At 37.3% G+C, this 24,760-nt stretch overlaps 1 protein-coding gene across 1 annotated transcript in view; it reads right to left on the reverse strand.

The window, feature by feature from the left end:
• LOC141399140 (uncharacterized) overlaps window positions 1-24,760 on the reverse strand; it is a 337,564-nt gene that overhangs the window by 147,600 nt on the left and 165,204 nt on the right. Inside the window, exon 3 of the mRNA XM_073977303.1 lies at window positions 12,920-13,053. The gene's annotated coding sequence lies outside the window, so the exon portion shown is untranslated. The remainder of the gene's footprint in view (window positions 1-12,919; window positions 13,054-24,760) is intronic.

The following is a 24,760-nucleotide window of genomic DNA, read 5'->3' on the forward strand; positions in this document are numbered from 1 at the left end:
ATCATATACCAGTTTATTTATAAAAAAAGTGGTGGGAAATAGTCACACAACTGACGCTTCGTCGTTTACTTGGGGATATATAGGTGTCAATTGGTTCCCTTCGCATTACTTATGGGTCAATTGTGAACTAGTACTACTTACCTCTAGTTTAGGACTATTTAAATTGCTAGCGGGTGGAATTGCTAGCGGGTAGAGAGAAGAAGAGGGCGATTTGCATATTTGCTTCGTATTCCTTTTTTATACCAGAACAATATGAATAATATGTACGAAGATATTCAGTCCATCAACACTAGCTGCTGTTATTGGATGCTTCATATATATTAAAGTTATGAAGAAAATGTAAATGTGAATTATTTATACAACTCGTCATTTAAGTTAAGTTAATTAAGTCGCAACTGACACCACCTCGTTTACTTGGGGATAAAAAGGTGACAATTGGTTCCTTTCGCATTACTTAGGGGTCAATATTTGTACTAGTACTGATTAGAACTAGTTCTGGACTACTTAAATTTCGACAATTGCAATTTTCGTCCCCACAGGGTATGTATATTATGAAGGTAGATGTAAAAAAAAGTGTTTTTTGAAAGCAAGAACCAAAAAAAAAAAACAAAATTATGAATGAAAAATGTAAATATTTGTGGAATTTGTTGAACAATACATTCAATAATAATTTCGGAATGAAGTTGCGCTATGAAAATAAGAAAATTATTAATTCTTGCAAAATCTTTTTGACATTGTTGTAACGGATTGCTGATACATCTACCTTAATAAATGAGAGAGAGTTTGGTGGATGTTTTGCATTAGCCTCTCTGAGAGAATATTTCCTTTGGTAAACAACGGGGGATGAAATGTTTAAAATGTACTTCCCTTATACAATAAAGGCTATTAATATTAAATATTTTTTTTTTCCAGAAATGCTTATTTTTCAACTTATTTTTTAACGACTTCAAAAGCAATTTTTAGTTAATGATTGCATGCATTTTAATTCTAAATTTATCACAATTTCTCAAAACGACTGCAAAGGACTTTTCCCAATTTCTCTTGTTATATTGTCTAAAAAATGCTGCCAATTACACTGTGAACCGAAATTTTGGGGGGTGGAAAATTCCTATTGGAGGTGAAAGCCCTTGGTGAGTATATACAGAACCCCGAAGGACAGATTCGCCGTGAGTCGAACTTTCGCGATATGGCGTGATGAATATTTTGCTGGAGACCCTAAAAAACATCTGGAATCAGCGTTATATCATTGTTCGCTGTTGTTTAAGCTTATATTTAAGATGACATGTCTTCAGCCAAATCGAATGAGGATTATTTTTGTAGAGCATTTCGACCTTCTAACTCGCTTCCTTCAATGTCCTTTTCGTCCTTGATTTTAAGAGCCGCTATAAAAGTACCACAAGATGACGTTTTTCAGCTTCGAAATGTTCTGCAAAAATATCGACCAGAAAATTTTAGGTACGGCTCTCATTGACAACAATTTGATTTTGTCGCGTTTTCGTGGTCGTTTTGTGCATTTACCCCTGTTTGCTCCGAAAAAAACTGTGTTTTTTGTTTTTGTATGTTCTGTAACGAATATACAAAAAACAAAATATAGTCTTTTTCTGAACAAAAACAGGTTAAATGCACAAAACGACCACGAAAACGCGACAAAATCGAATTGTTGTCAATGAGAGCCGTACCTAAAATTTTCTGGCCGACATTTTTGCAGAACATTTCGAAGCTGAAAAACGTCATCTTGTGGTACTTTTATAGCGGCTCTTAAAATCAAGGACGAAAAGGACATTGAAGGAAGCGAGTTAGAAGGTCGAAGTGCTCTACGAAAATAATCCTCATTCGATTTGGCTGAAGACATGTCATCTTAAATATAAGCTTAAACAACAGCGAACAATGATATAACGCTGATTCCAGATGGCTTTTAGGGTCTCCAGCAAAATATTCATCACGCCATATCGCGAAAGTTCGACTCACGCCGAATCTGTCCTTCGGGGTTATGTATATACTCACCAAGGGCTTTCACCTCCAATAGGAATTTTCCACCCCCCAGACTTTGAGCTCCATTTTGTTGCACAGTGTTATTTACTAACATCGTTTTTCTTCTATAAAACGACAACAAACAACAATTTTTACATTTTAAACAAAAAGACAATAAGGAAATCTTTCATTTTATTTGTTTACGATAGGTAATTTGGCCTCGAGAAATTACTCGCAAATTTATGCTCAATTACTCGATAATTTTACTCGATAACGAATGTTGTCATCCCAACTTTGAGTACTCAGGTCGAAACAACTCGATATCGAATCACATAATTAGGCCCCTGGTCTCTCCACTGACCGTATAAAAAATAGCTAAAAACCTATTCTATATTTTATTCTTTATATTTTTTTATTTTATATTTCATATTTTATATATTATATTATTTAATGTTCGATATTTTTTATTTCCACCTCTTGACCGAAATTACTGTAATGTGATTATTACGAGCCAACTATTTTGTTTCTGCTTTCATTAAATACTAACTAAAAAATAAACTACAAAAACACTAACATATTTTTTGTAAGTCTTACACCTACCTCCTCCCAAATTGGTCAAACGTAACTTTCACAATTCCACTCGGAAGCCTATTTAATGAATGACGTCCAGTTTAACCTAATTTTTTTTCGCACAGAAATAAAAACCGCATATTCACAACGGAGGTGGAAGAGTGAAACCGTATCCGTTAAGCCATATTTCTGTGGGAGTTGTTCCATTTAATAACTCTATTAAGGTCAACCAGTAGATGGATACAGCATTAAAATAGGAACCATAACAAAACAGAAACAAAATGAAATGAAATGTCCGAGTAACTTAACGTAACAAATCATAGTGTGTGTGAGTACGTTGGTGTGTGAGTTATGAAATGTTGCAAATATTTTCTACCACAAGCATAAAAACTTTCCTTCTCCCTCTAATCCGCAGTAGTGCCCATTTAAATGTCAAGAGTAATAATAAATTAGTTGAGGCTGAAATGATAACTTAATCACATTAAATAGAAAGCTTTTAATACTGCCAACAAGTGCATACTTTAAGGCATCAATTTATTAATTAAGCATAACATACTTTTTGGCTGTTTATGATTTATTATATAGTTGAACGTGGGTGTTGCTATTAAAAAAAATCTCTAAATAAGAATGAAAACCAGAAGATTATCTTGAATGTATAATTTACTTAAATGTCGGATAGAGCGGAACTTGTCTTTAACAGTCTGTTGAAAAAAAGGTAAAGCATTCAGTTTTACCCAAGCAGGATATAAGTTTGGGTTTAAAATAAAATAATGATAAACATCTTTTTTTCCATGTAAGTGATGACATTCATAGAATGTCATGTATGCATGTGTATGTTTTTCCGTTTTATTTGTTGATGTTTTATATATTTCTTGCCTCAATCCACCTACTCTAATTATGCTCCGTAAAAAAAATAGTTATGTTACGAGGAATTTTCCTCAGTTTCCAAAGCAACATGTGCTTAAAAAGAGATGTTAAAGGAAACAAATATGACATATCTTTGAAAACATGTGGGAGCGGTTACATTTAATTGGAAATAAAGTTAGTAATTGTGGCCGGATGCCTGTCGGTAACGTAGAAAAGGGACAACGCCTTGTGTGGGAGCAATGCAATAAATAAAAATAATAAAAATGTGGGTTTATGTGGTCCCTTTTTATATGCTGTCACCAACGTATATAATATCATAAACGTGGTATCGTTATCAAGGTAAGATTGAACATATTATTACGTTTATTTTCCGCAAATCAAGGACAATTGTTGGGTAAATATGTACACAATTTTAAATTAATATTAGAAAACTGAGTATGTTATTGTTATTGGTCTTGTCGATAGACTCAGAGATACTATGTTAAGAGGACTCTTCAGGACTCTAGTTAAAAATTAAAATTTGGGCGACATAGGGGACGAAAGGTACCAAGCAACGGCCCTGACCGGCCAAGTATTGGACTTATTTTGGCCCTTCATTCATCTCAAATGGGCACTGACCTCCCCGACAAGACCTGCCAACACAACGGTCCGGAAATGCATCTTTCCTGCAATTCAATTGCAACGGTCTCCGCAATAAGGTCAGCGAAATTGTAGGTTTTATGAGTCGGAAAAACATCATGGTCGCCGCGATCCATGAAACAAAGCTCACAACCACCTGTAGCTTGCGTTGTGATGGTTACAACGTTTTGCGGAAGGATCGCACAAGAAGCGGAGGAGGAGGACTTGCCTTCGTGATACACCAGTCTGTCCAGTACAGACCTATCTCGCTTGAGCTGGTCTCTAGTGACCCATACATGGAATGTATGGGGGTAGCAGTAAAGTGTGGTACTGCCGAGGTAGAGCTGCTTAATGTGTACATGCCGCCGATGAATAGCTGTGCCCGGCGTCCTAGGTAATGACCAGTAGTGGGATTCTCTAACGCATTTTTTTGGTTATCGACAAACATCGTTAAAATTAAAATGCTTATAATTTCGGTAATTAACGATTTTATTCGGTAAGTTTGCGACCAATAAAAAGTAGTCGCAAAGTTCTGCCGATACCAACAGTGATGTCAACTTTTATTTTAACTTTTTATTCATAATTTTGCGTTTTAATTTGACCGATTTTTGTCGGTAACCAAAAAATGTGTTAGAGAATCCCACTACAGAGGGGTATAGCGCTGGCTGAGCAAATTTATAGCTCCACGTTTTGCACGGTGAATGAAGACGCTCCTACGAGGATTAGAGGAGACTGCCACAGCTCGCTAGATATCACTATTGTGTCACCAGGTTTTATAAATGACGTATCCTGGCAATCCGTCATTTCCCTTATTTCCCTATCATCGTCTCCATAAACAGACCACCCGAAAGCTGATTGGCAAGGGTTCAGAGAATTTACCAATCACCGCTTCAGAGAATTGCCCACTCCCTCAGATCCTCGGGTAGCTGAGAAAACTTTCCGGGACATCTTCACTACAGCAGCCGCTTGATGCATACCTGCTGGTCGAATACCCGAAATAAGACCAAATTTCCCAGCAGAGGCGACAGGACTAGCAAATGAGCTTGATGAGATTCGTCGTACGAACCCTGAGACCCAAGAGTTAGAGAACTTACTCTTGAAGTCAACAGGCTAGTGGGCGAACATAAACGGAAAAAGTGGCTAGACAACCTGAAGCAATGCAACATTGGTGCAGGATTAAGTAAATTGTGGGCAACAGTTAAATCACTCTCGAATCCGGAAAAGAAGGATGGCAGAACAGCAGTTACTTTCAACAGCGTGACAGTAACTGACCAAAAGAGGTGCGCGTGTTATTTTAACCGGCAGTTCATAGAGCACCCCGAGGGTGATTGGGCGAAGAGAAGTGTGCTACGCCGTATTAGAAAAGCCCTTCCAGTCGCGGAGGTACCACCGCAATTTACGATGACCGATGTTGCAGATGCCATCCGAAACGCGAAATCATCCAAAGCGTTGGGCCCACACCGAATATCGATGGTAATGCTTAAGCAACTGGATGAACCTGGAGTTGAGTATTTAACAAATGTCCTCAACCTATCGTTAGCCACCCATATCATACCAGAAGCCAGGAAAGTTGGCAGGGTGGTCCCGTTACTGAAGCCTGCCAATGATGCCAGCAGAGGTGAATCGTACAGGCCGATTTCTCTCCTGTCGCCAGTAGCAAAGATCCTAGAGGCACTACTCCTCCCCACGATGAGAAGGTGTTTTCCAGTTTCCCAACATCAACATGGATTTCGGAAAATGCATAGTATTACAACAGCATTGGAAGCCATATCCACACATATCAGTAGAGGACTGAACCTGTAAAGGACGTGCGACCGAACAGCCATGGTGGCTCTTGACCTATCGAAGGCTTTCGATACCGTCAACCATGCCAAGCTGTTCGAGGATATAGAGAAGACTAATCTCCAGCCATGTTTGAAACTTTGGGTAATCAAGTATATGTGCGAACGCTAGTCGTTTGTGGAATTCAGAAACAAGAATGACAAACCCCGTAGAGTCAAACAGGGAGTTCCTAAAGGAGGGATGATATCTCCGGAACTGTTTACCCTATATCTTTCTGAAATTCCACACCCTCTAGACGGCATAGAGATCGTGATGTATGCGGATTATTGTACGATCTTGGCGTCGGGTCCTATCATCGATGACATCTGTGATAGGTTAAATGTCTACATAGGTGGCCTAGTGCAGTTCTTCCATCTGAGGAATATGGAAATATCAGCCGCTAAATCCACTGCCACACTGTTCACCACATGGACGGCTGAAATGAGGCTCCCACTGAACATATTAAAGTCCGTTTGGCAGTAAATGACGAGCCACGAGCTATATCGTCTATACAACGACATCGGTATAGTTAAACGTATGGAGATGCAACGATTGCGTGCGAAATGGCCAGGTCTGTAAGAAGACTGAGCGACAGTGAAGCCGCTAAATTGGGAGATCGAAACTTTGGACCAAATCGGTAGCTTCGTTCAAAAGATATTGTGAGGACAAAAGTCACTACGTTTGTTTTTGTCCCCACCTTTGTTGTTGTTCTTGTATCTGGAATTATATATGTTGAGTTATATAATTGAATTGCTAAATAAAACCTATTAAGAAACACGTGGTTTTTCTATAATGGGATAGGTACCATAAAAGCACGTGGTTTTGATTAAATTATTCAAACTTATTTTTGGGTAACCGATACCGACTGTTTTCCTATAAAAGTACCAGAGGAAATTGAAGGGGATCAGTCAGTTTCACACGGGAAGTCAACGTAACAAGTGCGCGAATTCAGCCGAGTGAAGTTAAACATCTGCAGAGACCAGGTGAGTCAGAGTAGTGATACTTAATTCCGCAACTCTTGGATCTTCGCGTAACGTTGGCAGATTCCTCGAAGCGTTCGTTGCTCTTGGCAATCATTTACGGACCCCTGTCTAGACGCCTTGAAGTGTTTGCAACTCTTGGGTCTTCGCGTAACCTTTCCAGATTCCATAAAGTGTTCGCAACTCTTGGAAGTCCCCTTCGAGTATCTTTGCCCGAATTCCTTGAGGTATCTGAGTATCTTTGCCCGAATTCCTTGAGGTATCTGCAACCCTGAAGCCTTGTTCAGGTCTATCATTTAGCCCATATATTCAAGGTAACTTGTCTGGAGAAGGACCCGGACGGTGGGCGAACTTATCCAGGTCACCCAACAGACCGGTATAGTCGAAGAACGTATCCAGGTCTCCCACGCAGCCCATATCCGGAATCTACTCGGGTCTCCCGTCGAGACTGGACCGCCAACGACGAGCGGATAGGTGAACTTAGCCAGGTCACCCCGAACGAGCGACCGGAACTTTAAACCTCTGTATATCCTTAATAATTTATACTTGTGTACTCCTTAAAAAAAACGAAATAATAAAACAGAGTGTTGATTTACCCCCTGTTTTTGAAAAAAAAATTATTGTTCTCACACGAATTGTCAAATTTTGTAAATCGATTTACTCGCCTTAGCGTAAATGTGGAACGCTGATTTTTGAATGAGGAATTCTTAACTATATACAGAACATATCTACGAAGAATTAGGTCTGCATGTCCTCTAGGGGCTGCATAGCTCAGCCCCTAGAGGATGCCCAAATTATTACGAATATAGACGAAGGAACAAAAAATAGTTACAAAAACAGGAGGTAAAAACCAACAAGAAACCCGTGTTATCACTCTCTCGGTCTTTCCACTTACAAATTTCTGTGGCAGACTCTGGACCCCCGCGAACTATCCCAGCAACCGGAGGGAACTTGTCGTTACAATATAGCGCGTATCATTTTAGTACCATTTTTATTTTTGGGGGAGGTACCGGAAAGTGTGAACCGATAACGTCCACCTTCGAGGTTAAACTAAGTTTGTACAAACTATTACGAAGGCCAACATTTTGACCGAATTAACTGATTCCTAAGGGTTGAACCGATATAGTTCATATTCGAACCGGATCTATGTCTCGTAGAAGTATTACGATGTGCATAGTATGGACAAAACAAAATTGGTTACTGCCTTCGAAAGCTATCTTGAGCACAATTTTAGCGAAAAGTTTTGAAATTATGTGGGGGAGGTACACCGATATGGCTCATCTTCGAACTTAAACTGTGTTTAGACAAAATATTACGAAGTCCAAATTTCCGTTCGAGAGTTATCGAGCGTTCCAGCCACTACACATGTTGGAATAAGGTTTTTTTTACAACTTTTCGGTCATTTCTCAGGTTGCATGGACCTGTCGCCGAAAATACTTGTGCTGACGAAATGGGGCAGGGAACTCAAGTTGCTACAACAAAAATCAAAGCGATTAGAGGACAGGTCCTAAACTGAACTTTTTCGAAATTTTGTGTGGGAGGTTTTCGAAGAAGTGAAATGATAGAGTCCATATTGGAACCTCATCTATGGCTGGTAAAAATTTTACAATGTGGGAAGAATGGACCAAATCAATTTATCCCAATATTGTTGAACTTTTGTGGCGAAGGTACCTGAAGGAGCACACCGATATGGCTCATCTTCGAACTCGAACTATGTTTGGACAAAATATTACGAATGCCAAATTTTGAACCATCGTGCGCTCCAGCCAGACAGACAGAAAGACGGACGGAAATTGCTAAATAGACTCCAAATTGTCTGGAGTGGATTTCCTATAAACATACATGGGATCTAAAACCATTACTTCGATGAGGCAAATTTGGTCCGTATGAAAGTTTACATACTCTTGTTAATCTAAAGATTGAGGTATAAAAACCCCTCCTAATTGTGAAACCGGACACCGTCGAAATGTTGTGTATTGCTGTAGTATGCAATACCAACAAATTATGTGTTTTTTCGTTGAGAATCAGCGAACGCATAGCAGTGGGAAATATTTGGTTTTGTTTGCAAGTGAAGTTGCTCGAGTTTAGGTAGTGCCAATTTGAGCGAGCAATTGAAGAACCAGGAACAAGGGAACTGATGAATATCTGTGGCGAAATCTGAAACAGTAGTCTTCCCTGCCTTACCTCTTGGTAAACATCGCCAATTTTTTCCCACTAATAATTTAAAGTTGTTTTAATAAAATATTAAAAAAATATTATTTTGAAAAACAAAATAGAAGTCGTAATCCGAAATAAAAAACCCCAAACCTCCTAGGTATAAAAAAATTTTATTTTTGGCCGCCCTAATGTACATGCACTCAAAAGGTTTAAAATTTCTGCAGTGGCGTTTAATTTGATTACTTAATCCTTCTAGCCTAAGGGACGGCAGCTGGTCCCTTAGTATCACTGGGGGGCAGATGTCGAGTCGACTAATATGGTCGCTTTTGGAGAGTGGGTGGCGTAGCAGAAACTGCGAAAGCGGCACACACACAGCGAAATGTGAATATCGGTTTGGAGCAAGCCAAGCACATTCGATTTTCATCGGTAGCGTCTGACCCATATTGGGCGGCTACAAACAGCGTCTGTATTCCAGAGGAACGGCTGAACAAAAAAGAAGGAAAACTATAAACCCTTCAGAAGGCAACGGGGAACCACTGAAGTATAATCCCTTGAAAACCATACAATTACAATGAATACAGGAAATAACAAACGGCCCTCAGTCTCCGGCAATTCGAGGGTGCTAAGAATCCCCGGAGGTAAAACCAAACTAAACGTAGGAACGTGGAATGTCAGAAGTCTTTACGAACTTGGGAAATTGGACAATACCATAAACGAGATGAAAAGGTTACAGATAGATGTGCTGGGCATTAGTGAAACTTGGTGGACCGAATATGGAGAATTTGTATCTCATGATATAAAAGTTTATCACTCCGGAAATCCTGTAGGAATTCATAGAAGAGGTGTCGCAATTCTGATCAAGAACAAAATAGCTGCCAGCGTCACTGGATGGGTTCCAATATCAGATAGGGTCATGATGGTGAAAATATCTGCAAAACCAATTAATATAAACATAATACAAGTTTATGCACCCACCTGCAATAACGACGAAATAGAACAGTTCTACAACGACTTGGAAAAATTGTTGAAAATGACAAAACCGCACGACATCACAATAATCCAAGGGGATTTTAATGCCAAAGTCGGGCAAGAAGTAACAGCTGAAGTTACAGGCAAATTCGGACTGGGAAAACGGAATGAAAGAGGAGAGAAATTGATTCAGTTTTGTCAAGAATATAAATACAAAATCACCAACACATTATTTTGTCTTCACCCTAGGCGACTTTATACGTGGAAATCATCTCAGGATAATAATGGCAACATAGTAAGAAATCAAATAGACTACATTTTGATAAGTAAGAGGTACTGTACGTGTGTGTCAAAATGTTCTACCTACCCTGGTGCTGATGTCCCCTCAGACCATAACCTTTTAATGTGCAATTTAAGAATTAAACTTGCTACCACTCGCAAGAAAAAGCCGGAACCAAGAATCAATATTGAAAAACTGAATGACCCATTAACGAAACAAACGATAAAGGAACAATTAAATACCGATCTCATTGAAATAAATGCAACAATATATAATGTTGAAAACCTATGGAACCAAGTGAAAAAATCCATAAAAGATGTCACAAAAAATATAATTGGAACCAACATGCGCAAAAAAGAAGATCCATGGATAACGGATGAAATTCGAGCACTTCGGAAAGAAAGAAGTAAACACAAAAATGTAAACTGTGAAAGATATTGAGAGATAAACCAAGAAATTAAAATCGCAACACGTGCTGCAAAAAATGAGCAAATAAATAAGCAATGTCAGGAAATTGAACGACTTAAAATACTTCATGACGACTTCAATCTCCACAAAAAATTAAAAGAGACATCTGGTATTTATCCAAAGAGATCGTCAACATTTATCTACAATGATAATAAAGTAGCAATTTATGAAACTGCAGAAAAGAAAAAACTATGGGAAGAATATATTAAGCAATTATTTATCGATCACCAACGAACATCCTTATCCAACTCTGGGGATGAAATTAATTTTACAGGGACACCCATTACTGAGAATGAATTACAACTAGCTATTATGTCAATGAAAGATAAAAAGGCAATGGGTCCAGACGAAATACCTGCCGAGGTACTTAAGTTAATAGACGGAAATAACACCAAGCTTCTTTTAAAACTATTCAACAATATATATAAAACAGGACAATATCCCCAAGATTGGCTCAAATCAACATTTATCACAATACCCAAGAAAAATAATGCGAAGACTTGCAGCGACTATAGACCAATAAGTCTAATGAGCCACGCTCTTTAAATTTTTTGAAAATAATACATAGACGAATCTATCCGATCTGCGAAGCACACATGGGACAAACACAATTTGGATTCAAGGAAGGCATGGGGACACGAGAAGCGTTACTACCTTTACAAGTATTAATACAAAATTGTCGAGAGGTACAAAAGGATGTATTTTTATGTTTCGTAGACTACGAAAAAGCGTTCGATACGGTAAATCATGATAAATTGATAGAGATCCTACTTTCAATCGGATTGGAAGACAGTGACATAAACTGCATTAAAAACCTATACTGGAAACAGATAGCAAACATTCAAGTAGCTAATGAATTAACTGACGATGTTCCAATTTCAAGAGGCGTAAGACAAGGCTGCATATTGTCCCCTCTTTTATTTAACACATATTCCGAGAAGATATTTGAAGAATCTGTACGTGGAAAGAATATTGGTATCCAACAAAACAACACCTTAATAAATAACATACGCTATGCCGATGACACCGTATTAGTAGCAAGCAGCATAGCTGGACTACAAAAATTAATAGACGCAGTAACACAAAATAGCGAAATATACGGATTAAAAATCAACGTTAAGAAAACAAAATATATGGTAGTAAGCAGGAATCATGCCGACAATAATACGCCACTAAAAATAAATAACGATGAAATAGAGCGAGTGACAACCTACAAATACCTCGGAATTAAAATCAACCATAAATGGGACATATCAAGAAAAAATTAAATGCCGAATAGAAATGGCAAGAAGCAATTTTTTCAAACATAACAAAGTTTTACTTAGCCACGACATAAGTCTTACTACAAAAATACGATTTGTAAAATGTTACATATGGTCCGTTTTATTGTACTCTGCGGAAACATGGACTTTGAAAGCTGTAGATGAAAAAAGACTGAACTCGTTTGAAATATGGATATATCGTCGAATTTTAAAGATCCCATGGACCGAGCGCATTACAAACGACGAAGTGTTAGAACGCATGCAAGTCGAACGCCAATTAATAAAAATTATAAAAACACAAAAAACCGCATATCTTGGTCACATTATGAGGCATGAAAAATATAAGCTTCTGCAAATAATTATCCAAACAAAAATCGATGGGAGAAGACCGAGAGGGCGACAGGAAACATCATGACTCAAAAACATTCAAGACTAGACTGGACACCATAATGAAAGAACTCTTCTGAATGCCGCCAAAAACAGAAACTTATATATAAATTAATAAACTGATTTGTTAAATATACCAAATTATCATTATGTAATTGTATGATCGCTAAAACCCGAATACGGAATGGCAAATAAAGAAGAAGAATCCTTCGATAAGACGAATTAGTTTAAATTAATTACATATTTACGACAACCCTTAGATATTTTCTAAGATACCTGTTGTTAATTTCTAAGAACTTCGAGACTTTTCTTTCAGATTTCTTTGTTTTAATTCCTATCTAAATTTCATCAAATTTATTATGCAAATATATTCAACAGTTCTGCTCGGAATAGAAACATCTTACCACATCTCATTTCCCATTCATCATTTTAAAGCAACGAATGTTAATGACAGTTACCACAAACCCCCCCTCCTTCATTAGAAATAAAAAAATATTTTTCAAAGAAATTTTCCTTATTTCCCAATATTTACATATTTTATTCCTGGAAAACGTCCTTTCAAAACTTACCTTATCTTCCAATAGATTGGAGAACAAATCCATGTGGTCTTCATCCTCGTTCATCATGGCAAAGAAATTCTTAAAGGTGTCCGGAAATGAGGCCGGAAATTGTCCCTGTCGTGAATCTAATTTTGTTTCCATTTCTGTAATTAAAGTAAACACAAAGAGAGGGAAAAATTTACATTTCTAAACAGGTGGATGGACTCTTGTTGAATGTTAAATATGTCTAAACATGCAATTTTGTTTAATTTTTACGGTATTTTATGGATAATGTAAATCAAAAGAATAAAAGAAAAATTTATTTAAATAATTGTCTGTTGACAATAGAGAAAATTACACAAACATGAAAGTAACACAGGGAACAATAACTTAAGTGGCGATCAGGGGATATATTATAATAAAATAATGTCTAAAATTCTAGGTAAATATTTAAGGATACACTCAAAGAGAAATGAAAGGAAACGAACGATTATTGAAATAGGTTTACCTTAGTCACACTAGGGAGGATTCAATGAATCAAGAAATTGCTGTAGCGGGGAACTGGATCTAAGAATTCCTAAAGTTTCAAAGAAACCACTCTAGTGTGACCTTAAAAAATATCTAGGAGACTTTTCTTCCATCTCTCTTATTAATAGATTCAGCCCTATGTTACGCTTAAATCAATAATACGATCTTCTGAGGGTCAAAATCATCGTTACCGTTTTGTTGAATATACGTTTTTAGCCGAAATAGTCACAAGACTTACGATATCCCATATGAATGGCAGCCTCTATTTTCAAGAAGATAACTCTAATGAACAATTCTCACCTTAGATATTTTCCTCTAGTGTAACATTTTCCATAACATTTCTCAACCTTCCCTATTATAAAGATGAGGATACCTTGTACTAAATGAAAGTGAAAAGCAGACCAACAAAAGCAAATTCATAATTTACATACAAATTCCACGTTGTCATAGTGTGTGTGGCAATATTTTTTATGGTCGCAAATGTTTCCGTTTGACAACACTTAGGAATTCATCTCTCTTGGTTTACCGTCGTTAGTATCATCGTTATTGTTATTTAAATTCATGGTCCACACATAAAATAAACAATGAAAATCCCAAAAATGTTGTGTTTATTTGCATAAGCATTTTTTTTTAGCTACACACAATGTGGTAGGAAGACTTCACACCAAGGGATGGGAATGTTTTTACCACTGTCATGACAGACATCAATAGAGATGTAAACGTGAATTGTTTTTAAAAGAAATTCTCAATGACGAACATAATCATAAAACATCAGTGACATGGTCCAAACTGTGCATACCGTAATATTTCTGCTAAGTTCAAGTTCGCAGACAACCGTTCTTAAAACTCTGTAACTTTTGTTCATATGTTCCAATTTATTAAAAAGGTCAAACACCAATAAAAAACATACAATTTTTTATTAAAAATCTTTATAAATAAAAATCAAATAATAAGGCAAAACAAACAATGATTTCAGCATGAGGCTGGGATTCGAACCGACAACCAAGTTCTAAGCCACTATCAACTTGTCAAAGATTCCGATGACAAATATTCATGATCGAAATCTTCTGATACAGAACTACAAATATAAATAAAGGTGAACAAAGCTACTTTAGTATTTGTAATAAAGCATTGACAAATAGGGTTACTAGCCAAGTCGGACTATAGGAATAGTTTGGAATTAAATAAATAACATTAAAATAAACAAGTAAAAAGGTATCACTCGGCTTTGCCGACAGTGATATACCCTCAGCCTGTGAGGATAGAAACACCTTTTTACCAAAAAAAAAACTTATGTATTACATGTTCAATGGATCCTCGAACAGACCGTTAACCAAACAAAAATGTTAAACATTTGTGTGGGTGGTACCCCAATGATTGGACAGATAGGACCAAAATTTTGAACATGAACTAAGTTTCTACAATATTTAGAGATCCAAAGTTTGGACCAAATCAGTTGCTAAGTCTATGGGATATCGCGCGTACCATTTGAGCGAATATTTTCGAACTTTTGATCTATAAGCACCAAATAGGAATTTCATCTGATATTCGACGAAATATTACCATATCCAAAGTGTGGACGAACGCAGTGTTCAACTCGAGCTCTTTCGTGCTGTTTTCTCAAGAAGTATGGACTTGCCCCTGAAAAATTTTACTGTGATGATTGATGCAGCGAATACAAGTTGCTTCAATAAAAACTAAAGTGATTTGAGAGAAGGTCTTAATGTGAATTTATCCAAAATTTTGTGTGGGAGTACCCGAAGAATTGGACAAAAAAAGTACATATTCGAAACTGATCTATATCGGAATATTTTGTTCAAACTTAGTTTAAGTTCGAAGATGGGCTTTATCGGTCCACTTCTCCGGGTAACTCCCCCCCAAGAGTTCGAAAATATTCGAAAAATGTGTGGGCATGATAAGTTTTGAACGTGGTAACCGATTTGGTCCATACTTTGCACATCGTGAAACTTCTAACAGCCATAGATGAGGTTCCAATATGGACTCAATCGGTCTACCCTTTCGGGTACTTCACACGCAAAATTTCGGAGAAGTTCAGTTTAGGTAATCTCTTGAATCGATTTGATTTTTGTTATAGCAACTTGTATTCACAGCCCCCACGGGCTGGGGCAAGACCATACTTCCTGAGAAAATAGCCTGAAATGTAAAAAAAAAAAACACTATGACACCGCAAAAACCCCTATAGAGCGCAAGATAACACTCAAATGGATCTACCGATTCGGTCCAAACTTTGGCCTTCGCAATATTTTCTCCAAATTTAAAAAAGTTAGAAGATAAGCCATATCGAAGTGGACCGGTACCTCCCATACAAAAATTCAAAATATTTCGGAAAAATTGTGCGCACGATAACTTTTGAAGGGAGTGATCGATTTGGTCCATACTTTACACATCATAATATATCTGCCAGATGTATGTCTGGTTTGCATAAGGGCAATATTTCTTCACTCCCTCGGGTAACTCCCACACAAAATTTTGGATAAGTTCATATTAAGACCTGCTCTCGAATCTCTTTGATTTCTGTTTAAGCAACTAGCATTCGCTGCCTCAATTACAACGATAAAAGTTTTTTCAGGGGCAAGTTCATACTTCTTGAGAAAATACCCCGAAAAGTGTGGAGCAGGATCAACCGATTTGGTCCAAAATTTGAACTTCGTCATTTTTGTCCAAACTTAGTTTCAGTTCCAAGATGGGCAACAACTTCCGGTACTTCCCCCAAATATTTAAAAAACGTCACTAAAATGGTTTTTCACGGTATCTCTTGAACTGGCCAACAAATTTGGTCCAAACTTTGGATCTCCTAATATTTTGTCCAAATTTAGTTTATCTTCTAAAATGGCCGCTATCGATCTTCTCCTTAGGGTACCTCCCCCACAAAAGATCAACATTTGTGACAAAGTGCAGTTTAGGGTCTGTTCGAAGATCGTGACCTTAAAATAAGATCCACTTCCAAAATGGACTACGTCGGTCCAATTCCTCCGCAACACTTTGTAACTTTAATCCTAATCAACATTTTGTCGGCAAGTTCAATGTCCAAAAAGGGCCATAAAATTCTGAAAATATCCTAAAACCAATCGATCTGTCCGTAGATAAATTTTTTCACATAGGCTGAGGGTATATCTTTGTCGCAAAGCCGACTGATACTTTTTTACTTGTTTTTTGAAATGTTCGCTATAACCCATCTTAGGTTTTTATGGAAAGAAAATTTCACATCGCCCACTTTTTTCAATTTTCAATTTAAATTTTATACCCTCAGCATTTATTCTAACGAGGGTAATACTCTTTCTTACGAGCAACACGTGCCTCATCGAAATAATGGTTTTAGCCCCCATATATGTTTGGACGAAATCCCCTTCGAACAATTTTGAGTCGATTGAGCAATGTCCGCCCGTCTGTCTGTCTGGCTGGAGCGCACGATAACTCCCAAACCGATGTGCCGATTCGATCCAAAATTTGGCCTTTGTAATATTTTGTTCAAACTGAGTTTAAGTTCGAAAATGGTCCATATCGGTCCACTCCTTCAGGTACATCCCCCACAAAAGTTTGAAATTGTACGGAAAATGTATGCGCACATTAATTGTTGTTGTATGCGCACGATAACGACTTTGGTTCATACTTTTCGCATGTTAAAATTCTTACCAGACAAAGATGAGGTTCCAATATGCACGTTATCGGTCCACTCCTTCGGAAACCTTCCACTCAAAATTTCGGAAAAGTCCGGTTTAATACCTGCTCTTGTATCGCATTGATTTTGTTTCAACAAGTTTTTCAGGGACAAGTCCATACTTCCTGTGAAAATAGCACGAAAGGAGTAAACAACCCCTATGGCACTATGTGTTGTGGCTGGAGAGCACGATAACTCTCCAACCGATATTTTGTCCATCTTTAGTTTAAGTTCTAAAATGGACAATATTGGTCCACAACTTTCGCTTTCTCCCCAAAAAGTTAAGAAATGTCACAAAAATCATTCGCGTGATATCTCTAGAACGGAGCAACCAATTTGGTCCAAACTTTGGATAACCTAACATTTTGTCCAAATTTGGTTCAACTTCGAAGATAGTCCACATCGGCATTTTCCTTAGGTTACCTTTCCCCCCAAAAATTCAACATTTTTGCTTAAGTGCAGTTTAGGGTATGTTAGAAGATCCTTTGGAAATGCATACCGATGATACTCCTTTATAGCGATATTATGTTTTTCGTGAGCAAGTCCATGCTTCTTGGCATAGTGATCTAAAAGCTGTAAGTTATACGGCGACTAGAAGAAATGACTAGTGGGCACGTAAACTATCGAAAAGCTATGACTCCCAAAATAAGATACACTTCTTAAATAGACTATGTCGATCCATTTCTTCAGGTATAACAAGGAACTATTCCGGACAAGGGGCTATAGGAACTATATCCAGCTCTTGCGTTTATATAGCTCCTCCTCATCATTTTCACATGTAATTCGAAAAATTTCAATTGTAATTTGATTATTTCATTTGAAATTCGAAATATTTTACTTGTAATTCGAGAATTCCAATTGAATTTCGAATTATTTCATTTGTAATTTGAGAATTCCATTTGAAATTCGAATTATTTCATTTGTAATTCGAAATATTCCATTTGAAATTCGAATTATTTCATTTGTAATTCGAACTATTTCATTTGAAATTTGAAAAAAAAAATTTTTAATTACAAATGGAATAATTCGAATTTGACATGGAACAATTCGAATTGCAACTAAAATAATTCGAATTACAAATGGGGTAATTCGAAATACAAATAGAATAATTCGAATTACAACTTAAATTATGCGAATTACAAATGGAATAAGTTGAACTACAAATGGGTAAATTCGAATTGCAAATGGAATAATTTGAATTACAATTGAAATGTTTCAAATTACAAATGGAATTCTCGAATTACAGATAAAAGGTTACGAATTTCATACGGATTTCTCAAAATGATTCGAATTACATCTGAAAAAGGTGTAAAAGGTGTAGTTCTTTTTGTCTCCTTCCTTCATATGTAATTCGAAACATTTTACACCTTTTTAAGATGTAATTCGAATCATTTCAGTTGTAATTCGAATCATTTCAGTTGTAGTTCGAGAATTCCATTTGTAATTCGCAACATTCCACTTGTAGTTCGAAACATTTTCATTGCAATTCGAATTATTCAATTTGTAATTCGAATTATTCCATTTGAAATTCAAATTATTCTATTTGTAATTCGAATTATTCTATTTGTAATTCGTATTATTTTAATTGTAATTCGAATTATTCTATTTGTAATTTCAAATGGAATAATTCGAATTACAAATAAAACAATTCGAATTACAAAAAACGAATGCGAATTACAAATAAAATGTTACGAATTAGAAATAGAATAATCGAATTAGAAATGAAATATTACGAATTACAACTGGAATATTTCGAATTACATGTAAAATTTGTAGTTGAAAATCGTAACATTTAATTTGTAATTCGAGAATTCCATTTGTTGTTCAAATTATTCCATTTGTAATTCGAATTATTTCATTTGCAATTCGAATTATTCTATTTGTATTTGTTTAAATTTGAAAATGGTCGGTAGCGGCCCACGTTTTGCAACCATCGCAATATGATGTAATTAGTGTCTGTACAGTCATGGTATGCTAATGGTGAATCTTTTGAATTTGTGGAGAATATTTTGATTCAAAAATCAAATATTCCAAAAACAAGACACTTGAATCATTAAGGCAAAATCTCTAGCTACGCCATTGACAATCTTCCACACGTACACATTTCCAAAAAATCCTTTCCATAGCACAAATACATTTTGTAATACAATTCCTTTGTTAATATTTGTTTGGTGTGGACAAGGTTTCCAACCAAGAAATTCTGTTTCTAAATTGATTTAGGTATTTAAAATTTCATCATGGACGATGAAAAACAACTATATATGTATATATCCCATCATCCACCAGCATTTCACACACCAATGAAATTTTTCACTTGTATGGAAATTTCCATAATTTCAGATTAAATTTACTCTTAACAACAACATTCCATCAAAAGTTTGTGGAACAAAAGCAACACATTATCGTCCTCAACTCTCTGTCTTTCCCGTCTCCTCTGATGTCCCAATAAACAAAACTTTTTTTATTCACTTAACAAAGTGAAAAAGTCCATTTAAAGTCATTTTGAAAATGACCCGAAACTAAAGCACTTTTTGTTGTGCGACTACAGCGTGCTGATGCTGGTAACATGCCTCATTTTCAACAAATATTGATGAGCCAGCGGACTACCACCACCACAAATCACCCTTTGGTTGAGTAAAAAAAATAAATTTGAAATTAAAATTTATCCTTTAATCCTTTGCTCCGACAAAGAGTGAAAACTGAGTGCTTGTTCGTGCCTGCCATTATTTTAATTGATGTGAAAAAAAATTCAATAAAAATTAAAAGTTTCCTAATGGAAAATCTGTTTTGAGCTGAACTCGGTCGAGTGACTTTGAAATTGGGATATTGGCATATCTGAGTGTTTCACGACGATTTAATAAATTGAAATTGAAATGTTCGTAGATAGATAAGATATGTTTTGAAATTTTGTTATTAATATTGTTGATTTGAGTTTTCGTATACACGGTGCTCTTAAAACAAATTTAAATGGAAGGTGCTTACACCTCGCAAGTATTTGCGGATTCTGAAACTAAAATTTTCATAGATGAGAAAAATCAAAAAACAAAAAAAAATCGCCGGAGCGCTTTTTAAATAAATCGCCTTTCAAGTTGACATTTTTAAGAGTTTTTTAGGTTTTCACGATTTTGCTTGGAAACCGCAAGTCCTATCGAAATGGGACTAAAGAAAATGTTGTAGCTACGAATTCTCTACAAGATTGACTTGTATGATATCTTCGTAGTTCTTACCGTTATTGAGATATAGAAGTTCAAATTAGGACTGTATCGCCTCATTATAAAACAATGTCATGACTGAAATTTGCCAACTTTAAATTATATATCTCAAAAATGGTACAACCTAGGAAAAAAATGACGTAAGCCAATCCTGTAGAGAATTTTCACAGCTACAACATTTTCTTAAGTCCCATTTCGAAAAGATTTGCAAGCTGAATCAATGAGTGCACCCCGATTCATATTAGCTCAATGATATGGGACCTACTGTTTATCGCCGAGTCCGAACGGCGTGTCTTACGCCACCACTTTATAGAGAAGTTGTACAAGGCTGAAATAATCAGAAAATGTCGCCAACATTACTGAGGGGTATTTTGTCACCGTTGAAAAGTGTTTGATGTTGACTGGCCGAGAAACGAACCCACGACCTTCAGCGTGCAAGGCGGGTGTGCATACCATTGCACCACGGTGGCACCCTGAACCTCTATATCTCAAAAATTTCGATAGGACTTCCGGTTTCCAACCAAAATCGTGAAAACCTAAGAAAACCCCAAAAAATGTGAAATTTATTAAAAATCCATCCAGCGATTTTTTCTGGTTTTTGGATTTTTCCTCATCTGTAAACTTTGCAGTTTCAGAATCCGCAAAAACTTCGCTGGTGTAAGCGGTTTTCATTTAAAGTTAGTTAAGGTTCACTCTGCATAACATTGTAATATAAGGAGGCGATACAGTCAATCTAATTTGAACTTCAATATCTCAATAACGGTAAAAACTTCGAAGATGTCTTAAAAGACAATCTTGTTATCTTGGAAACGATTAGGTATTTGGTATTGTTGCCTTTGGCAATATTGCAGCCATAAAATTTTTGAACGTATCTTTTGAACAGACCACATAAAAAAAACTCCATCTAGGGCATCAAAATCGATAAAATATATAAAATTTTACATAATTGCTGAAATTCAGGTTAGTATCAGCTAAACTATTGGGAGTTGTACCAAGTATCCTTGTGCAAAAATCTTCCAAATAAAGTTCTCAACAATTCTTCAGAACATTCTGAAACTCTATAATGCTTACTTCATGTTGTTTCAGCGGTATTTTGCGTCATATCTTTTACAACACGTGCTTCAAACACAGTCCGCACCAACAGTTTATTCTTGCATTTGGGATTTCACCACATTACTAACTTACTTAGCTGGCCCATTACAGAACATTTGTTCCATAGACAGAACTAAGAAAAGATCTTCAATTCTCTCTGTTTAGTGCTTCTCTTTCTGGAATACCGCGCCTTGTCGTCTCTTCATCCACTTGTTTGTGCCATCTATTCTTTGGCCTGCCAATTCTGAGTGCATCGCCATGTGGCTCGTATTTATACGCTTTTTTAGCCGGTTCATCATCGATCATTCTTATTATATGGCCTAGCCAACGCAATCGCTGCATCTCGATACGTTTAACTATATTGATGTTGTTGTAGAGCAGATACAGCTCGTGGTTCATGCGACATCGATATTCACCGTCAACGCAGATTGGTCCGTAGAACTTTCTAAGAATTTTTCTCTCAAACACTCCAAGCACTGCCTTATCTGCTTGCGCAAGTACCCAGGCTTCGGAACCATACATCAGCACGGGTAGTATCAGTGTTTTGTAAAGCGTTATTTTTGTTTGACGAGTTGTGGCTTTGCTTTTAAAGTGCTGACTTAAGCCAAAGTAGCATCTGTTGGGCAATACAATTCTTCTTTTTATTTCACAACAGACGTTTGTTGTGCTTACGGCGGTGCCGAGGTATACGAAGTCTTTTACTATCTCAAAATTATAGGAACCAACTTTAACAGTTGGTCCGATCTCAATGGACGCATTGCGCGTCGACACCATCAACTTGGTCTTCTCACCGTTTACCGCCAGACCCACTTTAGCAGATTGTCCTGCAACCTTCATAAAGGTATCAGTTACTTCTTTTACTGATCGTCCAATGATGTCTATATCATCAGCATAAGCAAGTAACATGTGGCTATTGATGTAGATTGTGCCACTTCTTTTGATGTTTGCCTCTCGTATAACCTTTTCCAGCAGGATGGCTGTTTCCTTGCCTGAAACCTCTTTTGGTACAAAACTCTTCGGAGAGGTTCTTCCCTTTTTTAACTGAAGTTCTTGTGTCAGTTAGAGTCATTTTAATAAAGTCGAATGAGATTTGCGAGGATACCAAATTCAGACAAGGCTTGGATTACTTTTGAATGTAGCGGGCTGTCGAAGGCTGCTTTATAATCGACATAAAGGTGGTAGTTGTCGATCTGCATCTCTTGGGTCTTCTCCAGGATTTGCCGCAGGGTAAATATCTGGTCAATGGTGGACTTGCCAGGTCTAAAGCCGCATTGGTATGGTCCAATTATTTCGTTGACCATGGGCTTTAGTCGTTCGCACAATATCCCTGACACTATCTTGTAGGCGATAGGGAGAAGACTTATGCCCCTATAGTTGGAGCATAAAGTCGTATCTCCTTCCTTATGGACGGGACACAGGATGCTCTGGTTCCAATCGTCGGGTACGCGTTCTTCCTGCCAGATGGAGCTAACTAGCTGATGCATACAGCTTATCAGCGTGTCGCCTCCGATTTTGAACAGCTCGGCTGGTAAGCCATCGGCTCCTGCTGTTTTATTACTCTTCAGCCGATTGATTGCTGTCTTAACCTCATCTTGGCTGGGCGGTATACATTCAATGCAATCTTCTAGGATTGGGTCAGTGGTATCTTCGTCGTCTTCGCTGCTATTGGATACCAACAGTTTGGAAAAATGCTCTTTCCATATCCTTAGCACACTATCTGTATCAGTTACCAGATTACCTTGCTGGTCTCTACAGGAAGATGTGCCAGTTCCAAAGCCATCAGTTTGATGTTTCACTCTTTGGTAGAATTTTCGGACTTCAATCTGTCTTCTGTACATCTCGATTTGTTCACACTCCCGCTTTTCCATCTCTCTCTCTTTTTCCTGCGGAAAGAAGTTTCTCCTCTCTCCTTTTCTCACTGTATCTCTCTCGTGCGCTACGCGTTGCTACGGATTGTAAAGTAGCCCTATATGCCGCATTTTTCTCTTCGGTGGCAGTACGACACTCCTCATCATACCATGGATTCCTTGGTGGAGGTCTCTGGTATCCAAGTATGGATTTTGCGGCTGTTTGCATGGAGTGGACAATGCTTTTTCATTGCGCTGATATGTTATCGGGATAAGGAGTGCTTTGATTAAGCAATTGGGCTAGTTGAGTGGAATATGCTGTGGCTCGATGAATGTCTTCCACGCTCGATGAATGTCTTCCATCTATCACAACATGATCAATTTGGTTTCTTGTTTTCTGATCTGGAGACAGCCAGGTGCCCTTATGAATATCGAGATGATTAAATCTGGTACTGCTAACTACCATGTTTTTTGCAGCTGCAAAGTCTATCAGCCTCATACCATTGTCAGATGTTTCGCTGTGGAGACTGAATTTCCCGACTGTTGGGCCAAAGATATTCTCCTTTCCAATTTTGGCATTAAAATCGCCTAGAATGATTTTAATGTCATGGGCAGGGCAACGGTCATATGTTTCTTCTAAGCGCTCGTAAAATATATCTTTGGTCTGTTCGTCATTTTCTTCAGTGGGAGCATGAGCGCAAATAAAGCTGATGTTGAAGAATTTAGCTTTTATCCGAATTGCAGCAAGTCTTTCATTCACTGGAGTGAAGCTGGATACCAGATGTTTTAGTCTCCGACTAACTACGAATCCACAACCAAATTCATGCTTTACGTCATGGCAGCTATAATACAGTGCGTCACCTTTAGGTGTTGTTGCGACGCCTTTCCCAATCCATCGTATTTCCTGTATGGCAATAATATCGGTCTTGTACTTTTCAAGTACGTCTGCCAATGCGAAGACTGCACCTTCTCTATAAAGACTGCGAACATTCCAGGTGCAGATTCGCAGATCATTGTCCTTAAAACGTTTGCGGGGTTCGTCAACTTTAGAGGGGTTTGTTTTTCTTTTCTTTCGTTTTTTCATAGTAGGCCGTTTTTTCTAGGGGTGGGTTACTAACCCGACGCCCAAACCCAAGTTTTTAACGACCTTATGGGTGAACTCGCGGCACATGTTAGCTCACTACCTTTAACGGGTGTTAAAGGCAGTTCCCCAGGTGACACCACGGGGAGGTCAGTGTCCACTTGGAATGAAAGAGGGACCAAGATAAATCCTGGGCTTTGCCATGTTAAAACCGGTCAGGACCGTTGCTTGGTATCTTCCATCCCCTACGTCACCCCAGAATATATCATAAACTTTGTAATACAAAAACCAACATTTGCTTGATATGCATCGGCTCCCTTTATTATCCTACACAAATCCTTGACATCCTTGAAAACAAGATTTTCTAAATTTGGAAAGAATTGATAATTTATTTAGCAAGTTAATCTAGTGTTGAAATATATTTACTCAATC

Source organism: Musca autumnalis, unplaced genomic scaffold, assembly GCF_047663935.1.
Source record: "Musca autumnalis isolate F117 unplaced genomic scaffold, ASM4766393v1 scaffold_3, whole genome shotgun sequence".
NCBI lineage: Eukaryota > Metazoa > Arthropoda > Insecta > Diptera > Muscidae > Musca > Musca autumnalis.